Source organism: Mus caroli, unplaced genomic scaffold (genome assembly GCF_978045245.1).
Source record: "Mus caroli unplaced genomic scaffold, Mus_caroli_1 scaffold_7, whole genome shotgun sequence".
Lineage (NCBI taxonomy): Eukaryota > Metazoa > Chordata > Mammalia > Rodentia > Muridae > Mus > Mus caroli.
This window is the reverse complement of record NW_028227262.1, coordinates 54,793,817-54,820,390: the sequence shown is the minus strand read 5'-3', so window position 1 is coordinate 54,820,390 and position 26,574 is coordinate 54,793,817. Positions and strand designations below refer to the sequence as shown.

At 42.0% G+C, this 26,574-nt stretch overlaps 1 protein-coding gene and 1 non-coding gene across 26 annotated transcripts in view; one reads left to right on the top strand and one right to left on the bottom strand.

Annotated features, from left to right (window-relative positions):
• The window catches only part of Magi1 (membrane associated guanylate kinase, WW and PDZ domain containing 1), a 623,637-nt gene that overhangs the window by 203,960 nt on the left and 393,103 nt on the right, over window positions 1–26,574 (bottom strand). The window lies entirely within an intron of this gene.
• LOC147003878 (small nucleolar RNA SNORA44) lies at window positions 7,397–7,532 on the top strand. The gene has a single exon (XR_015047708.1). It is a non-coding gene; the product is annotated as a small nucleolar RNA SNORA44 (small nucleolar RNA).

The window sequence follows — 26,574 nt, the reverse complement described above, 5'->3', positions numbered from 1 at the left end:
TAGTATTAACTAATGCAGTACTTAGTACTGAGACACAGCACTTCCCCTGAAATTATAAATGAGAGACATACATCTGCTTTCCTCTATTCTAACCAACACATTACATCAAGGACTCCCAGAAGGAACACCAAGGAAAGGAAAGACAAGTGAGATGGGAGATGGTAGAGCAAGCTGCTGATTTCCCCAGATAGCACAGTTACCTGTGCATTCTGCAGCAGTTTCCATGACCAAGCCTGCTAGGGAACTTCCCCACTCCTCATTTGCTTATGTATTAACCACAACTGTTTTCCCTACACCAGGCAGAGAAGCCACCACCGCACAGGCCGTCCAACCCACAAGCTGAAAATACCTGCTAAAGGACTTTGAAGAAAAAGGTTTCTAACCCCTGATCGATGCAGACAATCTGATTCAATCTGTAATATTACAGATCACAAGAATGATGTCCAAAAATATATTTCTATCCACTTACAATCTGTAGTCAGAACTGAAATGCTAAAGTAGCATTTACTGTAGCATCAAAAATGTGTAATATCAAAAACTAAATCTGACCACACAGTGAAAGGAAAGAACAGGACCTTGAGACTATACACACATACACATTCTCTCTCTCTCTCTCTCTCTCTCTCTCTCTCTCTCTCTCTCTCTCTCACACACACACACACACACACACATACACACACATACACACATACACATTCTCTCTCTCTCTCTCTCTCTCACACACACACACACATACACACACATACACACACACACATTTTCTCTCTCTTTCTCTCACTCACTCACACACACACAAATAAACATTAAAACAAAAAATTAAAAGGAAAAACCAATACCTTTAAAGACTCACTTTACTGGGGGCAGGACATGTGCTGTAGATGGAACCAGGGGCCCTGCATGGGCCAGGGAAACACTGTACCACTTAGCCAGACCCCGGGCCCCATGGCAATATTGTTAAAATGTAAACTGACCCTAAACAGATCTATGTTTACATATTTGATGCAGTCCTAACCAAAATTCCAGCTTACATTTGTAGCACTGCAAACAGGGGCTCTAAAATTCATGTAGAACTTTTCTGCAGAAGTTTTCCAATCACCAAAATATACTTAAAGATGGACAAGAAGGCTTAGATCTAATTTCAAGACTTATCGATTCCCAATCACCAACACAGTGCTATCCTACTCTAAAAAAAGAGACAATCCAAATATTCACTTGCACGGCATATATGACCTCATACTTACAGACAGAGGTACAAATACAATCTAGTGGAGGAATGAAACATTTTCAAGAAATGGTAGAAAACCAACTAAAAGTCTGCATTAAAAGGAAACAAACAAAAGGCCAAACCAAAACCCCGCAATATCATCAATGTGTGATGGCACATGCCTTGAATCTCAGCACTGGGAGGCAGAGGCTGAGGCAGGGCGACCTCTATGACTTCAAGACTGGCCTGATCTACCCAGTGACTTCCAGACCAGCCAGAGCTACATAGTGAGACTGTCTCCACACCCCTGACTCAAATAAGTAAGTAAGTAAGTAAGTAAATAAGTAAATAAATAAATAAATAAATGGATCAGGAACATAAAAGAAAAATCCCAAAACTACAATATTTATAAAGGAAATAAGAGAAAACCCCTCTGAGCCCCCATTTCAGGAAATGTGATAGCAAGAGCGTGATCCCTCCATATTACAAGGGGTAATGTGGACTGCCATAAAATCCAAACTTCTGCCTTCTACAAGAGAGTATAAAATCAGAAAAACACAGAGCACAGCAAACCAAATATTTGATAAGCAACATTTATTGATACTATGTAAAAAATTCTAGAAATGCATTAAGAAAATAAAATAACCCACACAGGCCGGGCGTGGTGGCGCACGCCTTTAGTCCCAGCACTCGGGAGGCAGAGGCAGGTGGATTTCTGAGTTCGAGGCCAGCCTGGTCTACAAAGTGAGTTCCAGGACAGCCAGGGCTATACAGAGAAACCCTGTCTCGAAAACCCCCCCCCAAAAAAAAAAAAAAAAAAAAAAACCCACACAAAAGGAGCAAAATATTTCAGGATACACATCCAAAAGGAAGATGCATGAAAAGGAAGTGAGGACACAGAAAGACTCAATGTCATCTGCTATCGAGAATGAAGTCGCACTATACTCTATGAAAGGATTAAAGTTAGAAAGACTAGCCAAGAGGCTGAAGAGATGGAGCAGTGGTTAAGAGTCATACTGCCCTGGCAGCAGATCTGAGTCTGATTCCAAGCAGCCACCTTAGAAAGCTCACAACTGACCAGCTACCAAAAGTTCCTCAGCTGGCACCAGCACTCGCTCACACATACCCACACAAGACAGCCACCTCCTCAGACACACACACACACACACACACACACACACACACACACCATCATCATCATCTAAAAAGACTGGCCAGGCTTAAATGTTTAAACCTGTTTAAAATGTGGGAAAACTGAAATCTCATATGCTTACAGGTGGGGAAGGATCATGCCAGAGGCCCTATGGAAATGTTGGTGTGTTGCCTAAATTTTCAGATAAGGCAACATTCAGCCATTTCACACCTAGATGATGATGATGATGATTCTTCTTCTTTTTTTTTTTTTCCAAGACAGGTTTTCTCTGTATAGCCCTGGCTGTCCTGGAACTCACTTTGTAGACCAGGCTGGTCTCGAACTCAGAAATCCGCCTGCCTCTGCCTCCGAGTGCTGGGATTAAAGGCATGCACCACCACGCCCAGCCCACACCTAGATTCTTAAAGAGAAATGAAAGCCTAAAACCATACAAAGACTTACTTGCAGATGTTCATAACAGCCCCAAAATAGAAACAACAGACATTTCTACCAGCACAGAAGTAGGTAAATTATGGCGTCTACACATAAGAAGCACAATTCTACTTGGCAGTTAAACAGTAAACCAAGGCTATATCCTATAGCATGAATGGATCTCAAGGAATTATGCCAGTGAATAAAGCATAATTCACCATTATGCTTTGATTGAAGCCAGACTGGTTCCTTCACAAAAAAAAATACATACTGCATGACTTCACTTGCATAAAATTTCTAAGAAAAGCAACCTTATGCCTAGCAATAGAATATGTATTGGGGCTGGAGAGATGACTCAGCAGTTAAGAGCCCAGACTGCTCTTCCAGAGGATCAAAGTTCAATTCTAAACTCACATGGTGGCTCACAACTGCCTGTAACTGCTGTTCCAAGGGATCTACCACCCTCTTAGCATCTCTGAAGTTACTGCACAGACATTCACAGTCAAAACACCTAAAAGAAAATATTAAAATTAAAAAAAGAAATTTATATATCATTTGTAGGTATGGGAAAAGTATAGGGTGGATAAGAGTAATTACATATAGGTACAAGAAAACCTACACAAACGAAACGTGACTATGGTTTTGTCCCCTCTCATTGCCTGGTCTTGGTATGTTGCTTGGTTTAACTCCTGAATACCAGTCATTCTCCTGTTTCAGTATTCCAAGCAGCTAAGACTAAAATCTATAAAACTGGGCCTATGTTTTGACCAGTTTTAATAATGGTGATGGCTTCAATTTTTTTCAATATGAGCAATACATTGTATATAAAATCTATCTCAATAAAGAAGGTTTTTAAAGGTCTTTGATTTTAATTTTTAACTGTTTTCTAATTGTCTGGCGTGTTAACAAATAGAGGCATTTTGTTCAATTGTATTTACAAACTATGTGATCAACATTTTAACCTAAATTTCTCCACTTTCTGTCTCTTTCTCCTATCAGAGTCTCCCAGCAATCAAGTCACCATGTATTAGGAATCTCTTTAGCAATTCTAATAGCTGTTTTCTAAAGATTCATCTCCGGGCACTAATGCAATCAACATAATTATAATAACGCATGTGACATACTAGCATGAGAATCAGTGGTGATGCTGTCATTCCCGTGCAGATATTGCTAATAAAACACTGTGTTCTCGTCTCTAGATAAAGGATCCTCGTTCTAACAGACTAGAGTTACTCCCACCTCTGCTACTCTAGAAGTTTAATGTATGCTGCTGACTACAGCAAGCAAACACTTGATTTTCACCCAGACCTGGCTTTCTCTGGGTCATCCTGTTGACTTGCGACAATCAAAGAAAATGAGCATTGTATTTCTCCTCGGAATTTAAATAACGATTTCCTCTAAGAGCTAATTTAGGACTCATACATTCCAAGAAGCCTCCTATTGACCAAACTCAGGCTGTAACAAGTCTGACTTTTTCTACATCCTTTCAACGTTCTTCTATGCTCAACATGACCATACTCATCATCTGCTGCCTGGATCAGCTCGCTTCTCACCTGAGAAATGGTTGAGCCAATATCTATATTGAAGAGTTATCATGGGGACTAGGAATGATGTATGGTTACCACTGGGATGCATGCTGCAAGAACACACAGATTTGTTTAACTTATATAATCCAAGTACTCAGAACAGGGCTGGTATTCAGTAAAGGTTCAATAAATATCTACTGAATAAAGGAATATGTAAAGGGCCTTTCACATACATTGAACACATACAAAGAAGTTCAATCCATACACAATGTTCTGTAAGAGCTGAAATTGTAAAATCACTTTACATGTTCTTTATGTCGCTTATAATCAATTTCTAAGTCAAGAACAGAACTAGACCACGAGGGAAGCAAAGGATCTTGGCTCTCCAAAGATAAAAAACAAAGGCAGAAAACTTTAATAATTTCGCGTAAGAGCAGGTGATACAATATATTAAACACACACACACACACACACACACAGACTGAGAGAGAGAGAGAGAGAGAGAGACAGAGAGACAGAGAGAGAGAGAGAGAGAGAGAGAGAGAGAGAAGAAACCTGGTTAGTGCAAGAAACCTTTGATGAAGTTATGTCTTAGTTACCTTTCAACTGAAATCTGAAGAGACAGGATGATTAGATAGACATTTATAGAAAGTGTTTAACTGGGGCTTACCAGCAGAGGATGAGTTCAAGACCGTTATGGTAGGGAACACAGAAGAAGGCACACATGGCCTCAGAGAAGTATCTGAGAGCTTACTTCTTGATTCACTCAAGTGTTGAAGGGTGGTGGCACACGCCTTTAATCCCAACACTCTGGAGGTATAGGCAGGCAGATCTCTGAGTTCAAGTCAGCCTGGTCTACAGAGCAAGTTCCAGGACTGCCAGGGTTACATAAGCCCTGTCTTGAAAAATAACAAAGCAAAACAGAACAAAATTGATCCACACAAACAAGGGGCAAAGAAAAACATTGGAAATGGTGAGGACTTTTGAAGCCTCAAAGCCCATCCCCAGTGACTTAACTCCTCCAATAAGGCCATACCTCCTAATCCTTCCAAACTAGTTCTACCAACTGGAGACCAAGTACTTAAATATATGAGCTACTGAGGGTGATGCTCTTTCAAATTAAAACAAGTAAGATTTATATGAAGGAAATATCAGTACCAGAGCCATGCCGATATTCAAAGACATTCTAGGATAAAAGAAAAAACATGAATTCTCACCTATCTCTACTTAAAATATTGTATTTTACTTTTTTACATTGTATGTGTTTGTTTGATTTGCCTGCCTATATGTCTGTGCACCACTGAGTGGCTGGTGCTTACAGAGGCCAGGAGAGGGTACTGGACCCCTGGAACTATAATTATAAAGTGTAATAGAGTCATGCAAAGGCTACAAGTCAAATCAGGGTCCTCTGAAAGAGTGGTTAGTACTCTAAACTGCTGAGCCATCTCTTCAGCCCCTTGAAATACATTTTAAAACATATCCAAAAATAATAAAATGATTCCTAAGTTTTTCAGTAATATTAAATTGTACACCTCTCTTACTTTATCCCAATTACCCATCCGCATAAAAGTTAACACTGTCTTAGAAGTGTACTATTTAAATTCTCCACAAAATATAGTGGTCTACTCTGCTTAAGCTCAGTGCTGCCTGTGTGTTTCCAGTGTGAGAAAAGCTCACTGCTTCTGCAGGTGAGACCCAGGATGAAGTAGGCTTACCTTTAAGGGTCGGCAGTGTAGATAATAAGGTCAGTACTGATGTGGGGAGATTTATGTCTCCCAGCACAGTCTCCCTCTGGACTCGGCCTCTAGGATGTTTTCCCCCCACTGCATTCCTTTTTGTGAGTGATGGATGCATGACAAGTGTCTCAGTGTATCTGCCTCATCTCACACATGCACATCCTTGGCTTGTGTCCCATGAATGAATAAATATGTTAATGACCCTCCTGGGAAGGCAACAGTGGCCACCCCACCACACCTTGGCTCTCTACTCAGCTACCCTTCAAGCTGAGGGAGGATTCTGCCTGTAGCCAGGACCCTGAGCTCCTATAAATCACAAGCAATGTCCTCAAGCAGCCAAGACCAAAGCAACTCTGGCACACAGGCTATGCTGTCCTTAAGTAATCACATTTTGTTGCTTCCTAAAAATTCACAGTTTTATCCTGAGATGAAGTAGCACCATTTCTGCCAGGAATCACATGCAGAAACATGGTTCTGTTTTGTTTCTGGACATACTATATTTGATAAAATTAGAAGGAAGCCATCTTATCAGCAATCTTATTGGAGGAGGAGAAGAAGGAGGAGGAGGAAGAGGAAGAGGAGGGGATTTTCAACCAGCTTTTAAGAGGCAGGATAAAGAAAACACAGCGAAACATTTTTTGCAGGTTTCAAATCCCACTTGCAACACTGATCCAGCACAAGAAATGGAAGAGATGGATGCCAAATGCTACTGAACATAATTAATCTTGTATGAAAACTTGGTCACAAGGGACAATGAAATCTCCCTGGTCAAAGAGTCTCTCAATAAGAACAGATCCCCCCCTGCAAGCTCTCAAAAATCTGCTGCATTCTGGGAGTCCACAAAACAGGAGACACACTTGGCACTGAACCTCCCAATGAAAAAATGAGACTGGACAGCTAGGTTAATGTAATGGGCCATAATGTAAAGGCCCATAATGTAATGGGCCTTGAAGAACTGCCCAGTCTCACTACTGTGGGAGTCCTGGAGTCAGAGTGTCAGATTCTACGAGGATAGCAGAAATTTTCCAGATGAAATAACAGACACTTAACAAAACCCAGTATCACATGGCACTGAGGTGATGAAGACGTCAGGTGGGACCCTCCAGCAGAGCTTCTGCTAAGGTACCTCAGCACCTCTGTTGCCAGTGGTTGGACCTTTGAGCTCCAGACAGACACACATGTAAACTTGGTACCAGCTATGGTGAGTGGGAGAGAACTCTCTACCTGCTATCAGACACCATCTCATCAAATTTGCTTTGCAAAGAGGATCTGACAGTCAAAACAGTCAGTTCTAGATCCTCAGAAATTATAAACAGACGAGAAAGGTGAATGAAGTTTGATTTGTAAAGACAAACCAAGAAAATAATAGTATTTTTCCAGGGACTTTCGCTGAGTTATGGTCATGGAATCCCCAACTATATCACAGGGTGAAACGGAGAAACTCTGACAGCTCGGCTCAGGTCAGCACAGTACCTGTGGCTGTTATTATCTTTCTGAGAAGGTAGAACGGAGAATAGAAATATCCTATACATATGACAGAAAACAGACTGTGTGGTGGTTTGAATATGCTTGGCCCAGAGAGTAGTATTATTTGGAAGTATGGCCTTGTTAGAGTAGGTGTAGTCTTGCTGGAAGAAGTGCATTACTACAGGGATGGGCGTTAAGACCCTTGTCCTTGCTGCCTGGAAGCAGTCATCTCCTAGCAGCCTTCAGATGAAGATGTAGAACTCTCAGCTCCTCCTGCACCATGCCTGCCTGGATGCTGCCATGCTCCTGCCTTGATACTAGACTGAACCTGTGAACCTGTAAGGCAGCCCCAGTTAAACGTTATCCTTATACAGGCCTTCAGCAGAAGATGTGGCCCAGATTAAAGGTGTCTACCACCATGCCTGGATCTGGAACTTGCCTTGTCCCAGGCTGACTTTGAATTTAGAGATCTACTTGCCTCAGTGTTCTGGGATTAAAGGTGTGTAGTACCTTGCCTGGGCCTGAGCTTTTCATGGCCACTATGCCTCAAGATCTTCATGCCAAGACCTGGGTCAGAAGCCTGTGTCTTCTAGCCTTAAGATCTGGATCACAACAGGTGTGCCCTCCACTTGTGGATTGTAGTTCATTCCAGATGTAATCAAGTTGACAACCAGGAATAACCATCATAGACTAATGAACGGATAATGAAAATGTGTTACACTTATACAATGGAAAAATACTCAACTTAGGAAAAGTCAAATTTGCAGGCCAATGGACTGAACTGGAAACCATCATCTTGAGTGAGAAAACTCAGATGAAGAAAGACAAAACATATGCTTGCTTTCTTGAAAATACAGAATTTTAGCTTTTAAGCTTTAGATATGTATGTTTTCATTTGGAATGCCCACTCAGGTTAGGAAACTAGTAAAGGCTTATATGGGAGCAGGGATTTTCTGAAGCAAGGGGAGATGGACTATAATGGGAGAGAGAGAGGAAAGAAAGAAAACGTGGACTAGAAGGCATCAAGTGGGGTGGGGGATAGGAAGGAAGGGCAGATGAGGGGATGTGGGGAACAAGAGCTAACAGTAAATTCCTTTTGGAAACACTACAGGAGAAGATAATATACATATATATGTGTGTATGCATGCATATATATACACATACCCTGTAATCACCGAATAAAAACCCCAGAACAAGAACGGGTCAATTCTTTTTGAGTCGATGACAGAGCTATGCTACAGGTTATTATCAGCAACTGGTTACCTTCCGGAAGTTGACAGTAAGATCCTATTGCTGAACACACCACACCCTTGAGTTTAGTAGACAAAACCTGAATAATTCCAACTTCAGATGACAACCCAAATGAAATGGGGAAAATCTCTTGGAGCCCTACTCCTACATATAGGCACACAAGCAATTCGTGACTGCTGAGAGAGGAAGAATAATTTTCCTCAGGGACGAGCCCCCTAGTTGGTTATCCAATACCACATGGTCAGCCCAGAAACATACATACAGTAACACTAAAAAGACTCAGCAGGTTGTATTTATGCATATATTTACATACACCATTTGTCTTAGTCAGGGTTTCTATTCCTGCACAAACATCATGACCAAGAAGCAAGTTGGGGAGGAAAGGGTTTATTCAGCTTACACTTCCATGCTGCTGTTCATCACCAAAGGAAGTCAGGACTGGAACTCAAGCAGGTCAGGGAGCAGGAGCTGATGCAGAGGCCATGGAGGGACGTTCTTTACTGGCTTGCTTCCCCTGGCTTGCTCAGCCTGCTCTCTTATAGAACCCAAGACTACCAGCCCAGGGATGGTCCCACCCACAAGGGGCCTTTCCCCCTTGATCACTAATTGAGAAAATGCCTTACAGCTGGATCTCATGGAGGCATTTCCTCAACTGAAGCTCCTTTCTCTGTGATAACTCCAGCTGTGTCAAGTTGACACAAAAATAGCCAGTACAATTGACCCCTTGTCAACTTGACACACAAACACATCACTAGTAAGCCTCAACCCTTACATTCTTATTCATCCCCAAGATCTAAATAACTTTAAAAGTCCCACAGTCTTTACATATTCTTAAAATTTCAATCTCTTTAAAATATCCATCTCTTTTAAAAATCCAAAGTCTTTTTACAATTAAAAGTCTCTTAACTGTGGGTTCCACTAAAACAGTTTCTTCCTTCAAGAGGGAAAATATCAGGGCACAGTCACAATCAAAGCAAAAATCAATCTCCAACCGTCCAATGTCTGGGATCCAACTCACGATCTTCTGGGCTCCTCCAAGGGCTTGGGTCACTTCTCCAGCCATGCCCTTTGTAGCACACACGTCGTCCTCTGGGCTCCAGATGCCTGTACTCCACTGCTGCTGCTGCTCTTGGTGGTCATCTCATGGTACTGGCATCTCCAAAACACTGCATGACCCCTTCAGTCCTGGGCCTTCAATTGCAACTGGGGCTGCACCTTCACCAATGGCCTTCCATGGCCTCTCACAGTGCCGAGCCTGAGCTGCTGTGTGACCCCTTCATGTCTTCAAAACCAGTACCACCTGGGTGACCCTTACACATTACCAAGTTCCACTGCAGAAGGAGTACAACCTTGCCTATCTCTGAAACACAGCCTCTTTGTGCTTTCAGAAAACACTTCCCAGAAGATGTCACCTCAACGATGCTGGTCTCTTCTTAATCACTGCTAATTTCTTAGCTCCAGCTAACCAGCATCAATAGTCCCAGTAATGCAAAGTTTTTGCTTTAGTAGTTCTGGTATCTTGTTAATCACAGCTGATTCTTCAGCCCCAGCTAACCAGAACTACAAAATCTTCACAATAAAAACAGCAATGGCCCTGAAGAGAGTCTTTAATTTTCCCCCTGAAATTTCACAAACCAGGCCTCCATCTTCTGCACTGTTCTCAGCATTATCTTCCAAGCTCCTACACAACATCTGACAGAACTCTTAACAACGAATGGATCTTCAAGCCCAAAGTTCCAAAGTCCTTCCACAGTCCTCCCCAAAACATGGTCAGGTTGTCACAGGAATACCCCACTCTGCTGGTACCAATTTGTCTTAGTCAGGGTTTCTATTCCTGCACAAACATCATGACCAAGAAGCAAGTTGGGGAGGAAAGGGTTTATTCAGCTTACACTTCCATGCTGCTGTTCATCACCAAAGGAAGTCAGGACTGGAACTCAAGCAGGTCAGGGAGCAGGAGCTGATGCAGAGGCCATGGAGGGACGTTCTTTACTGGCTTGCTTCCCCTGGCTTGCTCAGCCTGCTCTCTTATAGAACCCAAGACTACCAGCCCAGGGATGGTCCCACCCACAAGGGGCCTTTCCCCCTTGATCACTAATTGAGAAAATGCCTTACAGCTGGATCTCATGGAGGCATTTCCTCAACTGAAGCTCCTTTCTCTGTGATAACTCCAGCTGTGTCAAGTTGACACAAAAATAGCCAGTACACCATATATATATATATATATATATATATATATATATATATATATATGCGCATGGTGTTGAATCATATCAATCCCAACCCTAACTTAGACAATATTAATGAAAAAGAGGATAGGAATTGAGAGAAAGCAGGGTCGAGGGACCATGGAAACAATGAAGAAAGAATAATGATACATATTTTTATTAAAAATAAAATATGTTTAATAAAATATATCATGAAGATACCCAATCACTTTCTTATTGGATTTAAGGCCTACTCCACAAGCCCAGCACTGTTAGTGAGGCCAAGCACCCGTGGCAAGGCAGGTCACAGAGCCTACGAGAAAACCTACTATTACTATTGTGCTGAAGTGACATAGCATTAGAATGACTCCTGATGACATATTGCTTTACCCAAAGATCAGTGTGTCTGCCTCTCCACCCTCGCCAGAGATGCTTCTTATACAAGGGAGGAATTAACACTAAAACCACTAAAACTACAACTGGCCAATGCACAGAGAATAAGGAACTTCCATGTGCTCAGTTCAAATGGGACATCCATATCACACCCCTCCCCCTCGAGGATCAGAGATCTTAATGGAAGGGGGACAGGAATGGTTTAAGGGCCAAGAAGGATGTGTTATTACAAGGAAATAGTGGAGTTTTTTTTTCCTTGTTTACTTTCGGTTTGGGTTTTTGTTGTTGTTTTATCTTTATTTATATACAAGAGAACATATGCACGTAAGAACTCACAGCAATTGTGACACAAAACCTGTGCAAACCCAAGCCAAACAAATCTCCAACAAATGGGGAGGCAGGCAAGTCCCCTACTGTGGAGCGACTGGGAAAGGCAGAGTCAGTTTTCTTTGATGTGTGACCTCTGATGGAAGGGCCACACTCCACACCCAGGCTACCTCAGAACTGACTTAATGGATTTAAAACAGACATGGTACAGAGAGGAAACACAAAGTTGGGTGGGCAGTGAGGCAGAGGCAGATCTGGGAGGGGTTGGGAGAAGAAATGACTCTGATTGAAATACAGTGTATGAAATGCTCAAGGAATAAAGTATTAGGTTTAAAGTTTTTCACTTAAGAGGGGGGGGGGGGAGAAGGACGGGGTGTAGCTTAAGATCAAAGTATTTGGAAGGCCGTGACTATCATTCCTAGCACTGTAAAATGGGGGAAAATGGCTAATAACACTTAATGAAGTCACTTATATTCTGTCTTCATTCATCAGTGTATTTTCTATTATAAAATCATAATGATCACATATGTTCTGATGACTATCAATCAGAAGTGGTAGTGCAAGCCTGGAATCCCTGCGCTCAGGAGGCAGAGACAGGATCTCTGTGAGTTTGAAGCCAGCCTGCTCTACATAGAGAGTTGCAAGCCAGCCACAGCTACATAGTGAGACCCTGTTTCAAAAAGACTACCAGCTCTCTCAATGCAAACCCTTTTTTTTCCTGTCTCATTTACTGATTTGTCCCAAGACTAAGTCTGAGTCTACTGTCGGGTAAATTCATCTAAAAGGAAAAAAAAAATAGTTTGTTGATGAAATTCCCCAAACAAGGAGAAAAGCACCTGGAATGAAGAAGTCTGTATCACTGAACAACAGGGAGAGCAACTGACAGCCATTCTCAGACTCACTTTCCACTGAGTCAGGGACTGGCTATACAAACTATATCCTTTCCGTACAACTAGCATTTTATCAGGGTTTGATGTTAACTTTCTCTCGGGTTCTCTTTTTCCCTCATGAGCCAGCGCTGTCAGTTAACAGTGCCAGAAGTGAGCACATGACTCAAAGTTAAACACCAGAGCTGCTTCCTAAAATTCAACTTTGGTGGGATAAAAAAAGACTCCTTAGGAGCTAGGTCTCCCTACCACAAGTCACGTTTCTTACGTCAAGCCGAGTGTAGGCTGATTACAGTTGTACTCAATGCTGTAGTGGTGCCTACCTACAAAAGAGAGGGAGAGAGATCTTTTCACTAAAGAACAAAGAACAAAATGAACTAAGACCCTGCACCATGCATAAGGGACAATCAAGCACCCCAGAATCCTAAAGGGCGCACTAAAACATCAATAATTTCCTTTCCACCTTTTTCTCCTACAAAGCAAACACAGATTGAATGCATACACCTCAATGCTGCTTAGATATGTGTTAAATACATATGCTTTCCAATCTGCTCCATGTCTGTAAATGCCCTTCTTTAGAGTAAAGGGCAAAATCATGCCATCTTTCCTCCTACACAGCCCGTCAAACTTTACCTTGAGCTCAGGCCCATAGCTGCTTGCATCCCCCACCACTGACAGCTGTATGAACCTACACACTGTCCTTCCTCACCTAAGCTGCCTTTCTGTCAAGAGCCTCCTGAGCTGACCTCTGAAATGCTAAGTCACAAGAGAGTCTCTCAATACAGGACTCAACATCTTGGCGGGATGAAGGCTCAAGGATCGTGCACGATCATTAAAGCTAACAGAGCTGCACATCAGCAATCTAGAACTTTACCGCAGAGTATCAACTTTTTTAGAAAAGTAAGCTGAACAGAAGAACTGTACTCAAAATCCTCTATTAAAAAAGGTTAGTGGCACATACATTTAATCCCAGAAATCAGGAGGCAAAGGCAAGTAAGATCTCTAAGTTCAAGGTCAGCCTGGGCTACATGAGAGTTCCAGGACAGCCAGGACTATATAGAGAAAGCCTCTATAGAGAAACCAAAACAACAAAGCAAATCAAACCCCCCCCCCAAAACAAAAAAGCAAAAAGACTCTGAAGCCCCCTTCTGATTAGATTCCCTAGTCTGCAACTTCATCTTCCTTTCCCCTTGCCCTACTCTACCGAGCTCCACTGCCCATCAAACAAGGCAGGCAGACTTCTGCATCTTTGACTTTGCACTGCTGTCCAATGAACTGGGAATGACTGACTCACTGACACCCTGATTTCCAGAACAAAAACAAACTTGTTCCAACTCACCTGTGTTTGTGTGTCCGTGTGTGTCTGTGTGTGTCCGTGTGTGTGTGTATATAAACTCAAGAGAACAACAGTCTCTCACTCATCAGTTTGCTGAGAGTATAAGGAAGTATCTGGAAGATGGCGGCTGTTTAGGAAATACTGACTGAGTAAAGGTGCATCTTGAGGATCTTAGGACACAAACACAGCCTTTCCCCCCGTGGAGTCGACATTATAGTGATGATTGCTAAATAAGTGGTTTTGACTCTGTAACTTCCAAGTTCTCTGTAGGTTGGCTATTCATCGAAATTGAGTGTCTTAAAATATACAACTATACAACAGGCTCTTCTACACTATCTGCTCCCTAAATCAAGCTTAGCAGGAATTAGTTTGGCTTTTCTATTGATATACTGCAAACCCTAGAAGTTACACCACACAGAGCTACAGATTCAGTAACAGAGCATACTCTCATTTATGAGCCTACATGGTAGACTTGGGGGTAGGAAGAGGGAAGAGTAGGTCTGGGCTAGTTCTTCTCCTAATAGGCAGACCCAATATCCCAGTGAGCAACAATATACAGAAACCTCCCTCAGTGTTCTTGGGAGCTGAGTGGAGTGGGTGTCTGTAAGCACACCACAAAAGCACTTACTGCAGGTGAGAGTCCTTGGAATTGCTATTAGACATGTAACACCAAAGGCACGCTCTGGAGGTGGACGGAAGAGTGCCAGGGTACTCTGAGCATGAAATCCAGGTCAATACAACTGCTGAAGAGAGCAAGCTTTTCCAAGGCAATTGCTGGGATTCCCCCCTTGCATTCTGACCTTGTTACCTCATTTCTCATCTTGAACCTCAGACCAAGGCCATTGTGAGCACAGACATTCATGGCAAGGACACTATTATTCCAGAAGTTTGCTTGGAGGATACAAAGGTCTTTCAAAGAACATCTTTCAATCAGCAAATAGACACTGGCAAGGAACATGACTAACCTCTTAACTTGGCCTCTGTAACTTCCAAGTTCTCTGTAGGTTGGCTATTCATCGAAATTGAATATCTTAAAATATACAACTATACAGCCGGCTCTTCTAGACTATCTGCTCCCTAAATCAAGCTTAGCAGGAATTAGTTTGGCTTTTCTATTGATTTTTGAAATTATGAGTGCCATTCTCACCCTAGTATTATACCTCTCTCTTACAGAGATATAATATGGACCCATGTGGAACTTTAAAACACAAAAGTAACATCAAAAATAATTCAACTCTTCCGGCCGGACCAGCACCAGGGTAGCTAGAGCGCAGGGTCGGCTGACACCCGCCAGCTACCCAGGACCCCCCCCCCCCCGCCACAGGATTTTGAGACTGCTGGTGAGTGGAACAAAGCTTCTGCTCCAGTCCAATCACGCGGGATCTGAAACTGCTTTGGTTGGGGAGGCACAAATCCGGCCTCAGTAGGGCCACAAGCCTCTCCGGTCAGAAAAGCACAGGGGTAGCTAGGGCGCAGGGTCGGCTGACACTCGCCAGCTACCCACAACACCCGCCACAGGATCTTAAGACTTCTGGTGAGGGGAACACAGCTTCTGCTTCAATCCAATTGCGCGCGGGACCTGAGACTGCATTAGTTAGGGAAGCAGAAAACCCGGCCTGAGTAGGACCACAGACCTCTTCCGGCCGGACCAGCACCAGGAAAGCTATAGCGCAGGGTCGGCTGACACCCGCCAGCTACCCAGGACCACCGCCACAGGATTTTGAGACTGCTGGTGAGTGGAACACAGCTTCTGCTCCAATCTTTAAACAGTGACAACGACAACAACTAACCCCAGAGATTACCAGATGGCGAAAGGTAAACATAATAATCTTACTAACAGAAACCAAGACCACTCACCATCATCAGAACCCAGCACTCCCACTTCGCCCAGTCCAGGGCACCCCAACACACCGGAAAAGCTAGACACGGATCTAAAAGCATATCTCATGATGATGGTAGAGGACTTCAAGAAGGACTTTAATAACACACTTAAAGAAATACAAAGGAACACTGGTAAACAGGTAGAAGACAGTAAAGAGGAAGCACAAAAATCCCTTAAAGAATTGCAATAGAACACTACTAAAGAGTTACAAATCCTTAAAGAAAAACAGGATAACATAATCAAACGGGTAGAAGTCCTTACAGAAAAACAGGAAAACACATCCAAACTGATGATGGAATTGAACAAAACCATACTAGACCTAAAAAGGGAAGTAGACACAATAAAGAAAACCCAAAATGAGGCAACACTGGAGATAGAAACCCTAGGAAAGAAATCTGGAACCATAGATACGAGCATCAGCAACAGAATACAAGAGATGGAAGAGAGAATCTCAGGTGCAGAAGATTCCATAGAGAACATCGGCACAACAATCAAGGAAAATGTAAAATGCAAAAAGATCCTAACTCAAAACATCCAAGAAATACAGGACGCAATGAGAAGACCAAACCTACGGATAATAGGAGTGGATGAGAATGAAGATTTTCAACTCAAAGGACCAGCAAACATCTTCAACAAAATTATAGAAGAAAACTTCCCAAATCTAAAGAAAGAGATGCCCATGAACATACAAGAAGCCTACAGAACTCCAAATAGACTGGACCAGAAAAGAAATACTTCCCGACACATAATAATCAGAACAACAAATGCTCTAAATAAAGACAGAATACTAAAAGCAGTAAGAGAAAAAGGCCAAGTAACATATAAAGGCAAGCCTATCAGAATTACACCAGATTTCTCACCAGAGACTATGAAAGCCAGAAGATCCTGGACGGATGTTATACAGACACTAAAAGAACACAAACTCCAGCCCAGGCTACTATACCCAGCCAAACTCTCAATTAACATAGATGGAGAAACCAAAGTATTCCACGACAAAACCAAATTCACACATTATCTCTCCACGAATCCACCCTTCAAAGGATAATAACAGAAAAAACCAATACAAGGACAGGAACCACGCCCTAGAAACAACAAGAAGGTAATCCCTCAACAAACCTAAAAGAAGACAGCCACAAGAACAGAATGCCAACTTTAACAACAAAAATAACAGGAAACAACAATTACTTTTCCTTAATATCTCTTAATATCAATGGACTCAACTCCCCGATAAAAAGACATAGACTAACAAACTGGCTACACAAACAAGACCCAACATTTTGCTGCTTACAGGAAACTCATCTCAGAGAAAAAGATAGACACTACCTCAGAATGAAAGGCTGGAAAACAATTTTCCAAGCAAATAGTATGAAGAAACAAGCTGGAGTAGCCATTCTAATATCTGATAAGATTGACTTCCAACCCAAAGTCATTAAAAAAGACAGGGAGGGACACTTCATACTCATCAAAGGTAAAATCCTCCAAGAGGAACTATCAATCCTGAATATCTATGCTCCAAATACAAAGGCAGCCACATTCATTAAAGAAACTTTAGTAAATCTCAAAGCACACATTGCACCTCATACAATAATAGTGGGAGACTTCAACACACCACTTTCACCAATGGACAGATCATGGAAACAGAAACTAAACAGGGACACAGTGAAACTAACAGAAATTTTGAATCAAATGGATCTGTCAGATATCTACAGAACATTCTATCCTAAAACAAAAGGATATACCTTCTTTTCAGCACCTCATGGTACCTTCTCCAAAATTGACCACATAATTGGTCACAAAACAGGCCTCAACAGATACAAAAATATTGAAATTGTCCCATGCATCCTATCAGATCACCATGGACTAAGGCTGATCTTCAATAACAAAAGAAATAATAGAAAGCCAACCTTCACGTGGAAACTGAACAACACTCTGATCAATGATACCTTGGTCAAGGAAGGAATAAAGAAAGAAATTAAGGACTTTTTAGAGTTCAATGAAAATGAAGCCACAACATACCCAAACTTATGGGACACAATGAAAGCATTTCTAAGAGGAAAACTCATAGCTCTGAGTGCCTCCAAAAGGAAACTAGAGAGAGCACACATTAGCAGCTTGACAACATACCTAAAAGCACTAGAACAAAAGGAAGCAAATTCACCCAAGAGGAGTAGACGGCAGGAAATAATCAAACTCAGGGGCGAAATCAACCAAGTGGAAACAAGAAAAACTATTCAAAGAATCAACCAATCAAGGAGCTGGTTCTTTGAGAAAATCAACAAGATAGATAAACCCTTAGCCAGACTCACTAGAGGGCACAGGGAAAGCATCCTAATTAACAAAATCAGAAATGAAAAAGGAGACATAACAACAGATCCTGAAGACATCCAAAACACCATCAGATCCTTCTACCAAAGGCTATACTCAACAAAACTGGAGAACCTGGATGAAATGGAGAAGTTCCTAGACAGATACCAGGTACCAAAGTTGAATCAAGATCAGGTTAATGATCTAAACAGCCCTATATCCCCCAAAGAAATAGAAGGAGTCATTAATAGTCTCCCAACTAAAAAAAGCCCAGGACCAGATGGGTTTAGTGCAGAGTTCTATCAGACCTTCAAAGAAGATCTAATCCCAGTTCTTCACAAACTATTCCACAAAATAGAAACAGAAGGTACTCTACCCAACTCATTCTATGAAGCCACAATTACTCTGATACCTAAACCACAAAAAGACCCAACAAAGATAGAAAACTTCAGACCAATATCCCTTATGAATATTGATGCAAAAATCCTCAATAAAGTTCTTGCTAACCGAATCCAAGAACACATCAAAACAATCATCCATCCTGACCAAGTAGGTTTCATCCCAGCATTGCAGGGATGGTTCAATATACGGAAATCCATCAACGTAATCCAGTATATAAACAAACTCAAATACAAAAACCACATGGTCATCTCGTTAGATGCAGAAAAAGCATTTGACAAGATCCAACACCCATTCATGAAAAAGTCTTGGAAAGATCAGGAATTCAAGGCCCATACCTAAACATGATAAAAGCAATCTACAGCAAACCAGTAGCCAACATCAAAGTAAATGGTGAGAAGCTTGAAGCAATCCCTCTAAAATCAGGGACTAGACAAGGCTGTCCACTTTCTCCATACCTATTCAACATTGTACTTGAAGTCCTAGCCAGAGCAATTCGACAACAAAAGGAGATCAAAGGGATACAAATTGGAAAAGATGAAGTCAAAATATCACTCTTTGCAGATGATATGATAGTATATATAAGTGACCCTAAAAATTCCACCAGAGAACTCCTAAGCCTGATAAACAGCTTCGGTGAAGTAGCTGGATATAAAATTAACTCAAACAAATCAATGGCCTTTCTGTACACAAAGAATAAACAGGCTGAGAAAGAAATTAGGGAAACAACACCCTTCTCAATAGTCACAAATAATATAAAATATCTTGGCGTGACTCTAACTAAGGAAGTGAAAGATCTGTATAATAAAAACTTCAAGTCTCTGAAGAAAGAAATTATAGAAGATCTCAGAAGATGGAAAGATCTCCCATGCTCATGGATTGGCAGGATCAACATTGTAAAAATGGCTATCTTGCCAAAAGCAATCTACAGATTCAATGCAATCCCCATCAAAATTCCAACTCAATTCTTCAACGAATTAGAAAGTGCAATCTGCAAATTCATCTGGAATAACAAAAAACCTAGGATAGCAAAAACTCTTCTCAAGGATAAAAGAACCTCTGGTGGAATCACCATGCCGGACCTAAAGCATTACTACAGAGCAATTGTGATAAAAACTGCATGGTACTGGTATAGTGACAGACAAATAGACCAATGGAATAGAATTGAAGACCCAGAAATGAATCCACACACCTACGGTCACTTGATCTTCGACAAGGGAGCTAAAAACATCCAGTGGAAGAAAGACAGCATTTTCAACAAATGGTGCTGACACAACTGGTTGTTAACATGTAGAAGAATGGGAATCGATCCATTCCTATCTCCTTGTACTAAGGTCAAGTCTAAGTGGATCAAGGAACTTCACATAAAACCAGAGACACTGAAACTTATAGAGGAGAAAGTGGGGAAAAGCCTTGAAGATATGGGCACAGGGGAAAAATTCTTGAATAGAACAGTAATGGCTTGTGCTGTAAGATCGAGAATTGACAAGTGGGACCTCATGAAACTGCAAAGCTTCTGCAAGGCTAAAGATACCATCAATAAGACAAAAAAACCACCAACAGATTGGGAAAGGATCTTCACCTATCCTAAATCAGATAAGGGACTAATATCCAATATATATAAAGAACTCAAGAAGGTGGACTCTAGAAAGTCAAATAACCCCATTAAAAAATGGGACTCAGAACTGAACAAAGAACTCTCACCTGAGGAATACCGAATGGCAGAGAAGCACCTGAAAAAATGTTCAACATCCTTAATCATCAGGGAAATGCAAATCAAAACAACCCTGAGATTCCACCTCACACCAGTCAGAATGGCTAAGATCAAAAATTCAGGTGACAGCAGATGCTGGCGAGGATGTGGAGAAAGAGGAACACTCCTCCATTGTTGGTGGGATTGCAAGCTTGTACAACCACTCTGGAAATCAGTCTGGCGGTTCCTCAGAAAATTGGACATAGTACTACCGGAGGATCCAGCAATACCTCTCATGGGCATATATCCAGAAGATGTCCCAACCGGTAAAAAGGACACATGCTCCACTATGTTCATAGCAGCCCTATTTATAATAGCCAGAAGCTGGAAAGAACCCAGATGTCCCTCAACAGAGGAATGGATACAGAAATTAAGGTACATTTACACAATGGAGTACTACTCAGCTATTAAAAAGAATGAATTTATGAAATTCCTAGCCAAATGGATGGACATCATCTTGAGTGAAGTAACACAATCACAAAAGAACTCACACAATATGTATTCACTGATAAGTGGATATTAGCCCAAAACTTAGGATACCCAAGATATAAGATACAATTTGCTAAACGCATGAAACTCAAGAAGAATGAAGACCAAAGTGTGGACACTGTGCCCCTTCTTATAATTGGGAACAAAATACCCAGGGAAGGAGTTACAGAGACAAAGTTCGTAGCTGTGATGAAAGGATGGACCATTTAGAGACTGCCGTATCCAGGGATCCTTCCCATAAGCAGCTTCTAAACGCTGACACCATTGCATACACTAGCAAGATTTTGCTGAAAGGACCCAAATATAGCTGTCTCTTGTGAGACTATGCAGGGGCCTAGCAAACACAGGAGTGGATGTTCACAGTCAGCTATTGGATGTTTCACAGGGCTCCCAATGGAGAAGCTAGAGAAAGTACCCAAGGATCTAAAGGGATCTGCAACCCTATTGTCGGAACAACATGATGTACTAACCAGAACCCCGGAGCTCTTGTCTCTAGCTGCATATGTATGGAAAGATGGCCTAGTCGGCCATCATTGGAAAGAGAGGCCCATTGGACTTGCAAACTTTATATGCCCCAATACAGGGGAATGCCAGTGCCAAAAGAATGGGAATGGGTGGGTAGGGAAGTGGGGGGTGCTATGGGGGACTTTTGGGATAGCATTAGAAATGTAACTGAGGAAAATATGTAATAAAAATATTAAAAATTAAAAAAAAATAATAATTCAAGAGGCCAGAGAGGTGGCTCATTGGTTAAGAGTGTGTGCAACTCTTGCAGAAGACTTGGGTTGGGTCCCAGCACTCACGTTTACAACTGACTGTAATGCCAATGCAGTATTCACATGTACATACCCATGTTCATACTCACTCACATAATGCAAAAAAAGATTTTAAAAAGAAAGAACTCAAGCTGAACAAGCAAAATGAATCGAACAATTAGTTTATTCTAGATCAGCATATTCAAACTACAAGAATGCAAGATCAGTCTAAGGACTAAGACGAGTGAGGTATTCCCCTTCATTTGCCCCCACTGAATCTTTCCAATGTACACAGTACTTAACCTGTCAGCAGATCTCAGTTCACATGATCTCTACCTGAAATGCCCCAACACTTACATGTGGCAGAGGACTTCTTCACAGATGTTAGGTGTTTTCTTTTTCCAGACTCTATTGTTATTCTTTGAGTCATGCTTTTTTAACACCTCTCTCAGAAGGGAGTTAGGAATTTCTCCTAACTTAGGACAGCTTTAGTCTCAGCCACCAGATATTTCTTGGAATGCAGCTACTATATGAAGAATTGTGACAGTGGGAATGGGCCGTTACATGTAATAAAGTTGTATTGCAAATAATATTTGTTGTATTGCAAATAATATTTGTGTTTCCCTGACCTCTAGGAGAAATTGCTTCATTAAGCTTCCTTTTAACAGTGGTTTTCCTTGCTAATGACATATTAATGTATGTTGACTCTAAGGTTTTCAAAGAGCTAGACAAACAACAAACATAACAAAAAAATGAGGTAGCACCACAGGCAACAGGCCGCAAGTGGAGTTCCAAACTGTCTTGCAACAGCACGCCTCGGGCTACTCGCAGGGTTCTAGCAAGAGGAGGTGTCTCTAGAACTGAGCTTCTGAAGGGTGTTCTCAGCAAGATTTTAAGGGAAGGAATTGATGATACACTGACAATAGGGAGTCTCTCCCACCCTCTATACCATGAAAAGGTTGCTTTTCTCCTTGAAGGTGAGATTACAGCTTCTCCTGGCTTTGGAAAGTGGATCACCAGAGCATGAAAGGCAGTTCAATTTGGAGATATTTCCACAGCTAGGGTAGCGTAAGGCTCATATAACATAATAATTAAAACATCCCAGAGCCCCTTGGCATAACCTATCCCTCCCTCTCTTCCTTACTCATGGGTCTCAAAAAGCCACTTTCTGAAAGCAAGCAAGGAAGCAAGCTGGCTTAAAGTTAACTTTCTCCCTCCCTGTGGAAGGTTGGTTAGAAGCATTGCTCAGCCTACAAAATGAGCTATTATGACCTAGTTCTGACTTAGAGCTGACTCAGCTGAGACCAGCTGAAACAATGCTTTTCAGGAGGCCAACGCTGGAATTGGTGAGGCTCTGACAGGACCCTGCCAAAGTCAGCGATTTCTTAAAAATGAGGTCAGGTTATAGGAACCCTGATGGCCTTACTGCTGCTGCAAGAAAGCTAAGCCAATCAGAGTGAACCCACCTTCCCTCTCCCTAAAAACAGCCAAGAAATGATGGGCCACAACCTGGGAGGTCTGGTCAGGAGGTGCCATTCAGCACCACTGAGAAGTCATCAGTCTACCCACAGTTACATCATGGTAGCTACTTCACCTAAGCAAAGGGAAGCCTACAAGCCCTTCCGAAAAGCGCTAAGGAGAGAGAAGAGATTCGCAAACATCGCCTCCCCAAATCTTGCTGTTAGGGTCCTTAACACTAAATCCTTATTTGCTAGAAAAAAAAGCTATCAATGACCGCAGCAGTAAAATAAATGGAAGTGTAAATAAAATATACCCAAGACTTGGGTTCTTACTAGGTAAACATCAGCAGTATCTCTCTCCGCTCTCCATCTACCATGCCTTTCTTTCTTTTTTTTGGGGGGGGGTGATTTTTTTTATTAGATATTTTCTTTATTTACACTTCAAGTGTTAACCACCTTTCCTAGTTTCCCTTCCCAAAAATCCCCTATCCCCTCCCTCCTTCCCCTGTTCCCCAACCCACCCACTCCCATTCCTGTCCCTGGCATTCCCCTATACTGGTGCATAAAACCTTCACAGGACCTAGGGCCTCTCCTCCCATTGATGACAGACTAGGCCATCCTCTGCTACATATGCAGCTAGAGCCACAAATCCCACCATGTGTTTTCTTTGATTGGTGGTTTAGTCCAAAGGAGCTCTGGGGATACAGGTTAGTTCATATTGATGTTCCTCCTATGGGGCTGAAAACCCCGTCAGCTCCTTGGGTACTTTCTCTAGCTCCTTCATTGGGGACCCAGTGCTCCATCCATTGAATGATTGTGAGCATCCACTTCTGTATTTGCCAGACACTGGCAGAGCCCCTCAGGAGACAGCTACCAGGCTCCTGTCAGCAAGCTCTTGTTGGCATCTGCCATACTGTCTGGGTTTGGTGGCTGTTTATGGGATGGATCCTCAATTGGGGCAGTCTCTGGTTGGTCATTCCTTCAGTCTCTGCTCCGAAGTTTGTCTCAAGCTGTTCTACAGAGCAATTGTGATTAAAAACTGCATGGTACTGGTACAATGACAGATAGGTAGATCAATGGAACAGAATTGAAGACCCAGAAATGAACCCATACACCTATGGTCACTTGATCTTTGACAAAGGAGCTAAAACCACCCAGTGGAAAGAAGACAGCATCATCAACAAATGGTGCTGGCTCAACTGGCGGTTAGCATACAGAAGAAAGTGAATTGATCCATTCCTATCTCCTTGTACAAAGCTCAAGTCTAAGCGGATCAAAGACCTCCACATAAAACCAGAGACACTGAAACTTATAGAGGAGAAAGTGGGGAAGAGCCTTGAAGATATGGGCACAGGGGAAAAATTCCTGAACAGAACAGCAATGGCTTGTGCAGTAAGATCAAGAAGCAACAAATGGGACCTCATAAAATTGCAAAGCTTCTGTAAGGCAAAGGACACTGTCAATAAGACCAAAAGGCAACCAACAGATTGGGAAAAGATCTTTACCAATCCTAAATCCGATAGGGGGCTAATATCCAATATACATAAAGAACTCAAGAAGTCGGACTCCAGAAAAACTAAACAACCCTATTAAAACATGGAGTACAGAGCTAAACAAAGAATTTTCAACTGAGGAATACCTGGCTGAGAAGCACCTGAAAAAATGTTCAACATCTTTAATCATCAGTGAAATGCAAATCAAAACAACCCTGCGATTCCACCTCACACCAATCAGAATGACTAAGATAAAAAACTCAGGTGACAGCAGATGCTGGCGAGGATGTGGAGAAAGAGGAACACTTCTCCACTGCTGGTGGGACTGCAAGCTGGTACAACCACTCTGGAAATCAGTTTAGTGGTTCCTCAGAAAATTGGACATAGTTCTACCAGAAGATCCAGCAATACCACTCCTAGGCATATACCCAGAAGATGCTCCAATATGTAATAAGGACACATGTTCCACTATGTTTATGGCAGCCTTATTTATAACAGAAGCTGGAAAGAACCCAAATGTCCCTCAACAGAGGAATGGACAGAGAAAATGTGGTATATTTACACAACGAAGTACTATGCAGCTACCATGGCTTTCAAATACCAGTTGTTGGCCAGCTCCCCGGGTTGCAGTAGTAAGGAAAACTTTACAAGGATTTCCCTTGTGGGACCCCACAGATCTGTCATAAAGAAGAAAGACAGGCTAACAAAAACGTTTACAGAAGTAGGTAATACTACCCGACTTGCTCACTAAGAATACATTCTGTGTGAGGGTCTATGCACGGCACTCTGTTTGACATTAACTAGCAATTAGGCATGCAGACTATTGTACAAATGAAGGAACAGACCCACAGAGGTGAAATGGTGGGCTAAAGCAATCTCTACAGCCAGAGACAGAGCAAACCCAGGTTTGTCCAATTCCTAGTAAAAATGTAACAAAGGAAGGAAGGAAAGAAGGGAGCGAGGGAGGGAAAGGGGAACAGGAAGGGGAAGGGAACAAGCAAGCAAGCAAGCAAACAAGCCAGCAAGCAGAAAGTGGGGAATCCATCATGCTATTGATTTATGTGTACATATGTCTGGGTAAATGTCTGCATGTGCATATGGGTGCCCAAAGAGGCCAGAAGAAGGTATCAGACACCCTGAAGCTGGGGTTACAGATTGTTGTGAACTGTGTGACATGGGTACTGGGAACCAAACTCAAATCTTCTGGAAGAGCAGTAAGCACTCCTAACTAGTGAGCCATTGCCCCAGCCTCCATCTTGATATTTTAAAAATCAGAGAAACTAATGAATAGGATTGACTGACAGCTTGTGTATTCCCTTAAAATTCTTGATTATAAACAACGTGATTTTTTAAATGGATAAGGAATTTATACACACAGTTCATCAAACAAGATATACAGGTGGCAAATAAGCATATGTAGACATGTTTAGCATCTATAATTGTCTGAAAAGCAGGACAACTTACTACCACAGCATTAGAAAAACCAAAAAAAAAGAACTATCACATGCCTCAAAAATGTAAAGATACTCACCCCAGAGCCCACACAGTGCACAGAGAGAACCTAAGCCTGAACACTGCCCTTTCTCCTCCGTGTGTAGTGTGAATTTGTGTGTGTGCGTACATACAGAGATACATACACACAATGAACAGAATCAGCATTATAGCCCATACACATACACACACATCTATAAACATTTTTCAAAAGACTAAGAAAACATTTGACAATATAGCTTGAGATTCTTTTATTTGAAATATTTGAGACAAGACTGTTTCAGTGTCCCCAGTTCTTTGGATTCTGAAGTATCTGTACAGCCTTTACCCAGTGCGTGTCTCTCATCTGAAAACTCACATTCAGAAAGACAATGAAATTACAACAGATTTTAAGTATGGACATGACACTAAAAACTCACTGGAGTTCAGCACTGGGATTACTGAGGAAGATGTTCAACCTGTACCAAGTCTTAGAGAATAATCGTCACAACTCTCATAGCAGCACTAAGGAGGCAGAGGCAGGAGGATTTCTAGGAGTTCCAGACCACCCAGAGCTACACAGTGACATCCTGACTCAAAAAATAAACAGAAACAACAAACCCAAGTGCCAGGGAAGACATAGAGCAACTGAGAGCCTTACTCTGCCTACC